Below are 11,520 nucleotides of genomic sequence, written 5' to 3'. Positions count from 1 at the left end.
AGAGAGCTGGCCTGGAAGAGGGGCAACCGGGACAGGATCGGTGCCCTGACCGGGACTAGAACCCGGTGTGCCGGCGCCGCAAGGCGGAGGATTAGCCTAGTGAGCCGCGGCGCCGGCCCCACTTGTACTCTTTTATGGGATACAGTGCAATTTTTTTCCACAAATAGGACTTTTTACATGTCACTATTAAAATCCAAATTTTAAACAGATTTTTGGTCTGGTGGTTCATGCCCACTAATTCATTTGTCTTCAGCACCTTTCTCTGGCTTCTCCAGAACTACTACTGTCACACTAAAGCTGCAGGAGTCTTCCCAACTCAAACTTGGGCTTCCTCAGTGTTTTGACTTTTCTAGCGACGACATCATAGAGAGAATAAATAGATTGGCGAGCCTTTCCTATGTCTTTTCCAGTGCAGTTTGGAATCCATTTATTGACCACTTCTTTCAAGTTGTTTGTTTGCCCCTCCTACATCATGATTTTCATATCTTCGTCCAGATGTGGAGGACCTCTTAGAGCTGAGCATAAGAAGTCTTCGGTATCTGATTGTTGTGTTTTTCAGTAAAACCAACACAAGATAAAGCAAATAACTGTCAGCAGTCTTGACGTCAACATGCGTTTCAGTCATTGTCTGCCATTTTGTGAGCATGGAACACATTTTGTCACTGGTAAGATCCATGCCACGGAAGCTCGTCAGGCAGTTTTTACCCTCCACAGGCTTAGTAATCAGCTTGAATTTTCTAAACGCAACGTCATCATTCTGCAGGTAAGCAAGACTCACTTCAATTACATGATCCTTCTTGAGACTATCAGAAGCAATTTTGGTCCCTTGAATCCTCGTGACCACTGTTTTTCCATTATTTCTTATATTGAGCACAGCAGGTGCTTTCGCACCATACCAATCTTTCTTAGAAAATGGATCAACCACTTTCTTTTTGGCTCCCTTTTTGCCGCCTTTTTTAAGGCCTGCTTGTTCTTGCCACCAGTCATGGTGGTGCCCAGACAGCCAAAAAAGACTGTGCAATATTTCAACATATATACGCAACATCAACCAGTCTAACCAGGCAACTAGCTTTTCCATCTGCATTTGGAGCCCAGCAGCTCCTCTCTTCCAGTTCTTTATGCAGAATATAACACATTATTGTGAGAGTTTCAGTACCCAGTATCCAGCTGCCTCTGTTCTCCCTCCCCCTACCTTTCCCAGGCTCTGATAATCACTATTCTAAGTTCACATTGACTTTTTAAACTTCCACTTATGAGAAACATGTGGCATTTGTCATTCTGTGTCTTATTAATGATCTCTAGTTCCATTCGCTTTGTAGCAAATGTCAGGATTCCATTAGGTATATATACTACATTTTCTTCCTCTGTTCACCTATTGATGGACACCTAGGTTGGTTTCATATTTTAGCTATTGTGAGTAGTGCTGCAATGAACACAGGAGTGCAGGTATCTCTTTCATACACCGATTTCATTTCCTCCTAGGTATGTACCCAGAAGTGGATAGCTGAGTCTATGGTGTTTATTTTTAGTTTTTAGAGGTACTGCCAGACTGTTCCCCATAATGCCCGTAATGATTCACATTCCTACCAGCAGTGTGTGTAAGTATCTCCATTTCTCCACATCCTCACCAGCATTTATTATTTCTTGCCTGTTTGATAACAGCCATGCTAACTGGAGTAAGATGAGACTTCACTGTGCTTTTGATTTTCATTTCCCTGAAGGACAGTGATTTTTTTTTTGGTGTTGAATTCTTTGTGTTCCTTGTATATTCTCTATATTAAAACTTTGTCAGATGCATATTTACAAAGATTTTCTCACACTCATTGTCTCTTCATTGTGTTAATTATTTCTCTTGCTTTGCAAAATCTATATATAATATAATATAATATAATATAATTTATTTGTAGTCTTGTTGCCTATGCTTTTGGAGGCATATCCAAAAAATCAGTGCCTATGTTAGTGTCTTGAAGTTTTTTTCCTATTTTTTCTTTTATAGTCTCGGGTCTTAAGTTTGCATCTCTAATCCAGTTTCAGTTGACTTGTATAGGGTGGGAGGTGGTGGGTGGTCAACAGTCTTTGGCCTATAAGAAGCCAGTTCTCCTAGCTCAGGCTGCTGAAGAGACCATCCTTTCTCCAGGACATGTTTTTGGTACCTTTGTCAAAGAACAGTTGACTATAGTTGCATGGATTCATTTCTGAGGTTTCTACTCTTCCATTGGTCCACATGCCTCAAAACATTTACTATTCTTATCTTCTTTTAATTAATTCTTAAAAGACCGCAGACAAATTCCAGTCCATGCCACTGGGGTTGCATGTGAGCATTGTATAGCTATACTCACCCCCTGGGAAAGCACATTCTTTTAAGTGTGGATGAGCTATAAATCAGAGTCCTTGACCAGAGTGTTCAAGTCTACCAATTTTCTTTAATTTCTACAATGTAACTCCTTTTGTATTTGGAGTTCCCATTCAGTCAATGTGGTAGAAACAAGCCGAGACAGCCCAACTCCTACCACTTACTCCTTTCCCTGTGGAGATGGTACACGTTCTGCGACACTTTTGTATAACCTAATATCAAAGTGAGGTGGCGGATGGTGGAGAGCAGGGACAAACATACCCTCATCCCTGGAGTCATCTGCCCACACTGCTATCCCTAGAAGAACCAATCACTTCAGAGTCCCTCAGTCATTGGTCCACACAGGCCACTGCTAGGTCATCCCTGAGCCCCACCTACGAGACCTCTGTACCCAACAGTACCACATCCACACCATGGATATTAGTTTCCTGTGCCTGCTATGATGGATCACCATAACTGTAGTGCCTTAAAACAACACAAACGTATTATCTCAGAATTCTGGAGGTCAGAAGCCTGAAGTGGATCCACTGGGGCTAAAATCAAGGTGACAAGAGGGCTGTTTGCCTGGTAGAAGCTCAGGAGGAATCCGTTTTCTTGCTTTCCCTTCTGGGAGACTGCCTACAGTTCTTGGCTGAGGCCGCATCGCTGCATTGTGAACTCTTGTTTCCGTCCTCACACCCCCTCCTCTCCCAGCTCTGATATTCCAGGACCATGCCCCCACCTCAGGACCCTCACTTAATCCCATTGATAAGCCCTTTTGCATGCAAGGCAACACAAGCACAGGCTCTAGGGGTTAGTGTGCATGGACACATTGGAGGCAGAGGGTAGTGAAGAGATGAACAGAGACTATTCTGCCTCCCACATCACCTGTGGCACTTGGGGTCATCCCATCCTCACCCACCACAGGAGCTACTTAGTGAGAAACCACCCCGAAATAACCATTTTACTACTATGATATCCCGGTTTCTGTGGCTCAGGAAGTCAGACCAGACTCAGTGCGGAGGGTTTGTCTCTGCTCCATGATGACTAGGGCTTCAGCTGGGAAGACCTAAGGCCCAGGGATGACCGGACAGCTGGACACTGGAATCATCAGTAAGTCTCATGATGCCCAGGTCTTATGGTCAGTGCCAGGTGTCAGCTGAGACCTCCACTGGGATGCTAACGGGACCAGGTACTCGTGGCTTCTCCTTATGTGCACAGCACTGAGTGAGAGCCCCCATGGAATCACACTCACACTCAAGTCTCAAACATAAGTGTCCCAGAAAACAAGGCAGACGCTACATTGTCTTTTGTCACTGTACTTCTGAAATCGCACAGAATTATGTTTTGCCATGTGCTGTGGGTCAAAGTGCTCACAAACTCATCCAGCTTCCAGGGGATGGAAGTAGACCCTATGTCCTGGTGGGGTGCGCTAAGCTTGCTTTATAGAACAGCTACGGGGCTGTCAGGTGGGTTTCATATCTTTGCCTTGCTTGGCAGCTGTTCCTCTGCAGTCTTGCTTCCTGTCCCCAGAACTCTACCCTGGCACGACCCAGGCCTTCTGGTCTGGATCCCACAGGCCTGGGAGTAGATGTGGCCACCTCTCAAGGTTCACGCAGAGGGCAGAAATCAGAGGAGCTCTCAAAACTTTCCCTCCACCTCACTCTTCTCCAGCTAGGGAAGGGGCTGGGGAGCGGTATCTCTGCTTCATCATGTTCTTGCCGAAGTTTATTATCCACTTCCTGAGTTCTTCCAACCCTCCCATGGGTCCAGGATTTAAAAACTAAAAGGCCAGCAATTTTCTCAGGAATGCCGTTTTTGCCTTATTCCTTCCCCAAAGCAAAAGCACCAAAAGTTCTCATCCTCCTTGGATGAAGCACAAGGTCAAAGAGCATAGGGAAGTGGATGGAGATGAGCCTATCAGTAAACTTTTCCAGAATGTTATCTTACCACAGGTGCTAATATCACAAAACTGTGGCCTCTGTTCAGGCTCTTCCTGCTCTCCCACCCCAACATGCTGGTATTTGGAGATGTTTAGGAGGTAACTGGGGTTAGATGAAGTTGTAAGGGTGGGACTTCGGTGATCGAATTCATGTCCTTAGAAAAAGCGAAACCAGGATGTTCTCTCTCCATTCAATCATTCACTCAGCAAACATTTGCTCTGTCTATCCATCAGTCTTCTACTGCCATGGAAAAAAGTGATCAAGAACCTAACAGCATGAATTTATTCTCTCACAGCTTCTGTGGGTCACAAATCTGCCCAAGCTCCACTGGATCCTCTGCTCAGGGTCTCACTGGGCTGAAACCAAAGTGTGTGTCCGGCCCGCGGTTCTCATCTTGGACTCCGGGTGTTCTTCCAAGCTCGTTGGTTAGCGGCTGAATTCATTTCCTTGCGGTTGTCAGATTGAGGTGCCCTGTGAACTGTCGGCTTCTAGGGTGGCTCTCTGTCCTTGCCACAGGCCCCCTCCATCTCAGCAACAGAAAACCTCCTCGTGGTGGACCCCTTTCGTGTTCTGAATGCGTCTGCCTTTCCCTTCTGCCTCCAGCCAGAGAAAGCCGTGTGTACTTTTGAAGGACTTGTGTGAGTAGCTCAGGCCTCTCTACATAATCTTCATAATCTCCCCATTTTAAGGGCAACTGACTTGGGACTTCAGTAACACCTGCAAAATCCTTTTACTACGGTACCTAGATTTGTGGTTAATTGAATAAGCAGGGGCTGGGAATTCTTCGGCTCTCGCCCACTAAATCCCTGCTGTGAGGCAAGAAATGAGGACACTGAGATGGCTATGGCAAAATCCTCATCCACAGGGACCTACAGCCAACAGCACGTGGCAAACACAAAGTCTCTAGAACACAGGGCGATGACCAGTGATCCAAGCGGAGTGCACGTTCTGCAGGACGTCAGAGGTATCAGGATGAACCCTCCCGGAGAGCAGGCAGAGGGGCTTCCCAAAGTGACAGGGTCTTTGCCTAGAGGGACAGAAGAGGAAAGAAGGCATTCAGGTGACGGTCACACCACGGACGAAGACAGAAAGACCGTGGACAGTTTACAGGAGTGCCCCATAACCCAATAATGCCCAGACTTACAAGGTTAGAAGCACCAGCAGCCAGGGCTGGAAAAGCTACTGGGATACGTTTGTTTACACAAGACGACACAGGCCATCCCAAAGGACGGTAGGCAGGAAAGAGACCGAGCGAGATCTGCTTTGATGACAGCTTGGATAGTGGAGGTGGAATCCAGAGCCAGAGAAAGGAGTTAGTCGGTGTTTATAGCATCTCATGCTTCTCAAACTAACTGTTTTAGTCAGTTCTGGCTGCTAGGACAAATTGCCATGGCTGGGTGACTTAAACAACATAAATTTATTGCGAACACTTCTGGATGCAGTCCCCAGAACAGAGTGTAAAACAAAGTAGACACTTGAAAAAAAAATCTCAATGCAGGCAGACGTTCGTAGAAAATGTTCTCAGTGTCTTCCTGTGGAGATAAAACTGAATGATCTCTTGATCCATTTTCTAATGCATACATTTTTACTTGTGTTCATTTTATATAACATATAATAAGATAAATAATCTAAGTAGTATAGTACATGAAAAGGCTTCAAAAGGCTTATGGAAAATTTGTAAAAAATAGAAAATTTGTAAAAGATAGAAAATATATTTTAATTTTCTTATGTAAGAAGCAGAGACAAAGAGAGGATTTCATCCATGGGTTCACTCCCGCAAATGCCTGCAATGGCCAGTGCTGGGTCAGGTCAAAGCTAAGAGCTGGAACTCAGTCTGGGGCTCACAGATGGGTGGAAGAACCCACTTATTTGAACCATCACTAATCACCCAGGTTTTGCCCTGGCAGGAAGCTGGAGCCTGGAACCAAACCCAGGTGCTCCAATATGGGATGTGGGCATCTGAACAGCTAGGCCGGATGCCTGCTCTGCATCTCTTATTTCTATTCTTCCGTGAACTTTTTGAAATCCCTCATACTTTGTGTATTTGCTTACTTTATATTTTTTGCTCATATATGGCTTATAGATTATATATTTATTCAACAAGTGTTTTATTTATGTGCATTTTCTAAATTTTCCACAATGAATATGTATTATTTTTCCATGAGAAGTGATAATAATAGGTAACATTTACCGAGCCCTCACAGTGGCCAAGCATGAAAGCTCAATACTTTACATGAATTATCTCAACATCCCTGGGAGACAGGGATTATCATTATCCCCATTTAGTATTCATAGCTAAGGACCCTGAAGTTCAGAGAAGTTAAGTTAGCGCTGGAGCTGGAATTCAAACCCGAGAGCCTCTATGCTATCGCTACCAAATACTAACTAGATCAATGCCTGTGTCTCGAAACACACAGAAGATCATTATAAGAATGAAGAGAGGAGCAGGCATTTGGCCTAGCGCTTAAAACGCCCGAGTCCCATGTTGGAGTACCTGAGTTCAATACCTGATTCCACTCCTGACTCCAGCTTCGTGTTAATGCAGGCTCAACTTGAGGTATCAGGCGAAGGGTCAAGTCACTGGGTTCTGCCACCCAAGTGGGAGACTTGGATTAAGCTCTCAGTTCCTGGTTTCTGCCCCTGGTCCAGTGTCAGCCCAGTTCTGGCCAGTGAAGGCATGTGCGGAATAAGTCAGCCTCTCTCTCTCACACACACACTTTCTAATAAATAAATAAATTTTTAAAAAATTTTCAAAGAATAAAGAGGCACATTAATAATGGCTATCCCATTGGAAGCTCACAAAAAATCTTTTAAAATACTTTAATTTTTTTTTTTTATTTATTTGAAAGGCAGGGAGAGACAGAAAGAGGCCCAGAGAGATCTTCTACCTGGCTGATTCACTCTCCAAATTGCTGCAACAGTTAGGGCTGGGCCAGACCAAAGCCAGGAGCCCAGAACCCCATCTGGGCCTCTCCTTGGGTAACGGGAATCCAACTACTTGAACCATCACCTGCTCCCTCCCAGGATGTCCATTAGTGGGAAGCTGGAACCAGGAACAGAGCCAGAACTCAAACCCAGACACTCTGATGTGGGACGTGTCTTAACTACTGCTCCAAATGCCTGCCCCACACGAGAACTTATGACACCAACAGGCACTATTATGTCCACTTTCAAGACAAAGTCACAGGCCCGGATGACCGTGTTTTGCAACTGCCTCCTGCAGGTGCTCTCTCTCCTCTCGTAAACCTTTTACCCCACAATACAGATCTTTCTTAGCTCTTCGGTATATTAACTGTGGACGCAGCTCTGCTTCTCTTTGGAGAGCTTGAGGTTTGTAAGCAAATCTTCTAGGAAGTTACCAGAAGACAGGTCAGGAGACTTCCCATCTTGGCACTACCTCAGAAACGTCAGTTTTCCCACCTGTAAAATGAGCTGGTTAGAGACTCAGTTGCCTAGGGATCAACACAAAGCTGGTATTTGTCCGCCTGACGACCCAGGTGAGGACTGACTACCGTGCACTTTCTCACCTGCACCACAGAAACTGCAGCCTTGACCCCAGGAAACAAAATGCTTTGTGAGATCGTCCCAGGTAAGCAGAAGATGGGTGGCCTCTTGGACAGCATCGGCTCCCTGTCTCTGGCTAAGCATAGACAAGAAATGCACCTCATTCATTCAGCAGTTGCTTGGGGACCTGTGACACGCCAGCTAGGGGTAAGCATGTGGATACTACCTACAGTGAACTAAGCAAAGCTCTGCCTGCATGAACTTCCCATTCCAGTTGGGAGACAGCTATGTAAATGCATCAATTCATATAAAAATAATTTATGATAGAAAGACTACCTGATGGCACTTGTACTCCAGGGTTCTGCAAAAAAAAAAGTGGGGGGAGGGTACAGGGGCGGGTCATGTCTGGTAGGGGCTACCTTTACTCTCCTTTTGGTGCAATAGCAAAAGATAAAGAAAGGGCATTGAAATAACATCGACCTTGCAGTTGCAAGACTCGGATTTTAATCATAGTTCTGAATTCAGCCTGTGAACTTGAACTAATTACTGTAACCTTTATAAGCTTCCAGAACCTCCTCTGTAAAATGGAGATAATGGTACCAGCTGTGTCTTCCTTACAGCGACAATGCGAAGATCAAACCACATGGTGAAATCAAATAAATAATAAGCTCTGGTTTTTTCCCAATTTGTAAACTTTCAGTTCTAACACCCCAAGCAAGTTCAAATTGCTGCTAAACTCAAGCTCTGGCATAAACTTGAAAACACCAAGTCCCAGCTCCAATCCTAGCAACGCCAGGGGATTTCATCTCAAGGCATAAGGACATTTCATAATAAACCACCGGGGTGGGGAGATGCAGACACGAAGGAAAACAGCGTCTATCCAGCACTTCCTTTTCCCTCTCACTGCAGGCATTCAGTAAAGCCATTCGAACCTCCAAAGGGTCACACTGTGACTCCTCTAATTAGAAGTAGCGCCAGTAGTGGCTGTTGTATGCCACTGTTGGTCAATTGATACTTAATAGTTTCCATTTCTAAGAGTCTTAGAACCAATTAAATAAATTTAACATATGGAATATGTACAGCAAAATTGTAACCAGGACCTGGTAGGATCTCTGAGACCTGTTTGCTTTTTCTTGCTCGTTTCTCTTTGCATTTTGTGTTTCTTTTTTCATGCATTCACAAGATATTTATCCTACATGCACATGCAGGAGTCAGACAGCTTGAAGGGGCGGCCCTGCAATTCACATCTCAACTCCCAGTCTTGGCTGTTCCTCCCAGGTCTCCTCTGGGTTTAAAAGCCACCATGGCTTTCTTATTAGATTAGGTGCTTCTTAGGGGAAATGTTGTGATTGCTGTTTCTTCCCAGTCTGTCATTTCTAAATTTTTAAGACTCCCCAAACAGGCCTGGTTCTCACCAAATTACCATGCAGAAAGTGCCCTTCCCCACACCACTCGACCATGTAGAAAACCCCATGGCTCCTTCGTCCTGAAGCCACCAAAGTGGGAATTCAGATTCTACCGCTTGCCGGTTCTGGGAGTTCAGAGCAGCTTCTCATCCTGCCCCAACTGCAGTCATGTCATCTATAAAGTGGGAAAACACTACTGCCAGGTAGGTGGTTCTAAGGCTGTGATAAAGGCTGGTGCTGTGCCAACCTCAAAACTTTTTGCTGTCAATAAAGACAGTCATGGGAAGCCGGGCGGCTGCTCTAGTCTGGAGGTTGAGCTCAGTTTGTTATCAGAAAGGTGGAATGGAGCTCTGGTTCTAGCCTCTAATGAACTGGTGCTCAGTTATCCTAGCTTCCTTCATTTGCCTTGGGCTGGTTGCTACACTTCTCCGAGCCTTGGCTTCCTCACCTGTAAAACGTGGATAATAATATAAGCGGACAGCGGGCCTCAAATTATGGCCAGAGATCCTGGCGGTCCCCAAGACCCTTTCAGGGTCCTCAAGGTGAGAATTGCTTTCATAGTGGTCCTTTTCACTCTGATTCCTCATAGGTGCACAGCAGAGTTTACCAAAGGTTACGTGACATGCAATGATGTCACTGATCTGCAGGCTAATAGAAAGTGTGCTTTTCCTCTTTTCCAATTTAATTTTCCAATACAGCAAATATGTATCCAACCCAAATAAATAAAAGCTATTTAAGGTCTTCAGTATGACTTTAAAGGGAACCTGAGACAAAACATTTTGAGAATGGTTGCCTGATAGGATTGTTGTAAAGATTAAGCAGCAACCATACAAAAAACCGAATAAACAATACCCTTGAGAGTCTTGCTTCCACACTCCTGATTCCTATCTAATAAGGGTCTTGCACCAAATGCAAAAGTCATCCTTGTTTTATTGCTCGCTGGTTCTTTAGATAGTGAAAGTCCAGTCCATGCTAAATCTAGAACAATGTAAAGAGACACACTGCACAGAAGCTCCTCACCCCTACAGTTCCATGAGACCAAGGGCCCTTAAGAGAGAGGAACCCCGGTGTCCGTGGGGTTCTCCGGCTCCCAGCACCCGAGCTGCCCTCCTGGTATACATAATCTCATCCAGCCTGAAGCAGCTGGCAGGGGGCCTGAGATAAGGGAAACTCAGCCTCCAGAAAACCCTCCTGAGTGACTGATCATCAAGACGAGGTGCAGCCTCAAAACAGGAATCATTTCCTTAAGGTTTGGGTAATTTCCATGGAAACAGACTCACAAAGATCCTTCCAAAAATTCGTGGAAAATTTAAATAAAATAGGTTTATTTTGCTGCAAAAATTTTTTTTGAAATCCATGCATATGCAGGGTCTTCAAAAATTTCACAGAAATATATATTAGGAAAAAACTATATTTCTATTTTCAACCAAAATACATTGAATTTCATTTTCCACAAATTCTTTGAAACATGTGCCTAGTTATTTTTTAAACAGAAGGGGAAGTACAATGATCTACAAGGGCAAAGCAAGGTAAGCAATGCAAAAATGCTTAAATTATCGGTATTTCCCCCCATTTACTATCCTGGCACCCTCTTAGGGTGGAAAACCAGCATCCCTAACTTCTGATCTACAGGCAAGCATCTTAGGACCTTGGCCGAACGGGCACGTGCTGGACTGTGATCATCAAGACGTTCTTATCAGAATCCTGTAATTTTCTAGTTCGCAAATTCTAGGTCGGTGGGCAGCACTTGCAAGCCAGGACCTTGTTTATGGGTTTTTAAAAAGCAAACAGACAAGCAGACCGTGCATCAGCAAAGACCGAAGGAACAGGTGCAGGCCATTGAGAAAGTTTTGCATAGCAGCTAATTTAATTACAATTTTCTTTCCTGGGGAGTCAAGGGGTTATTTATGTCAGAGAAATGGGAGCCCCGGGGGAAATGGGAACCCTTGCACGTCTTTCAGCTACTTCTTTCTCCCCAGCCTAGGAAACAAAAACGCCAAGCGGTCTCTCAGCGAGCCGGCCACGCGGTCGGCACCCAAAGCCAGCCTTGCCCACCCCAGTTCCCGGCCTCGCCAGCGGCCACTGCACCACACCCGGCCACCTGTTGCTGCCCTGGCGCCCAGAGCCGAGCTCAAACCGCCACTAGAGTTCGTTCTAATTCCCCAGAGCCAAGCTAGCCGGGAAGCCCGCCGCGCCGCGCCGCGCCGCGCCGCGCCGCGCCTGCTAATCCGCAGGCCGGGCGGGGACTGCGCAGAGTCTCCCCGCCCCAGGCTCCTTTTGTTTTCGCGCTGCGCTCCGAAGTGTCAAAACCAAACCCGGACCGCAGCCCCTCGCC

At 45.5% G+C, this 11,520-nt stretch overlaps 1 pseudogene; it reads right to left on the bottom strand.

Moving 5' to 3' along the window:
* Positions 1–291: 291 nt before the first annotated feature.
* Positions 292–6,759, bottom strand: LOC133758282 (small ribosomal subunit protein eS1-like; annotated as a pseudogene).
* Between the last annotated feature and the right edge of the window lie 4,761 nt (positions 6,760–11,520).

The sequence above is a fragment of the Lepus europaeus genome, chromosome 4, assembly GCF_033115175.1.
Source record: "Lepus europaeus isolate LE1 chromosome 4, mLepTim1.pri, whole genome shotgun sequence".
Classification (NCBI taxonomy): Eukaryota; Metazoa; Chordata; class Mammalia; order Lagomorpha; family Leporidae; genus Lepus; species Lepus europaeus.
This window is presented reverse-complemented; position numbering and strand designations above follow the sequence as displayed.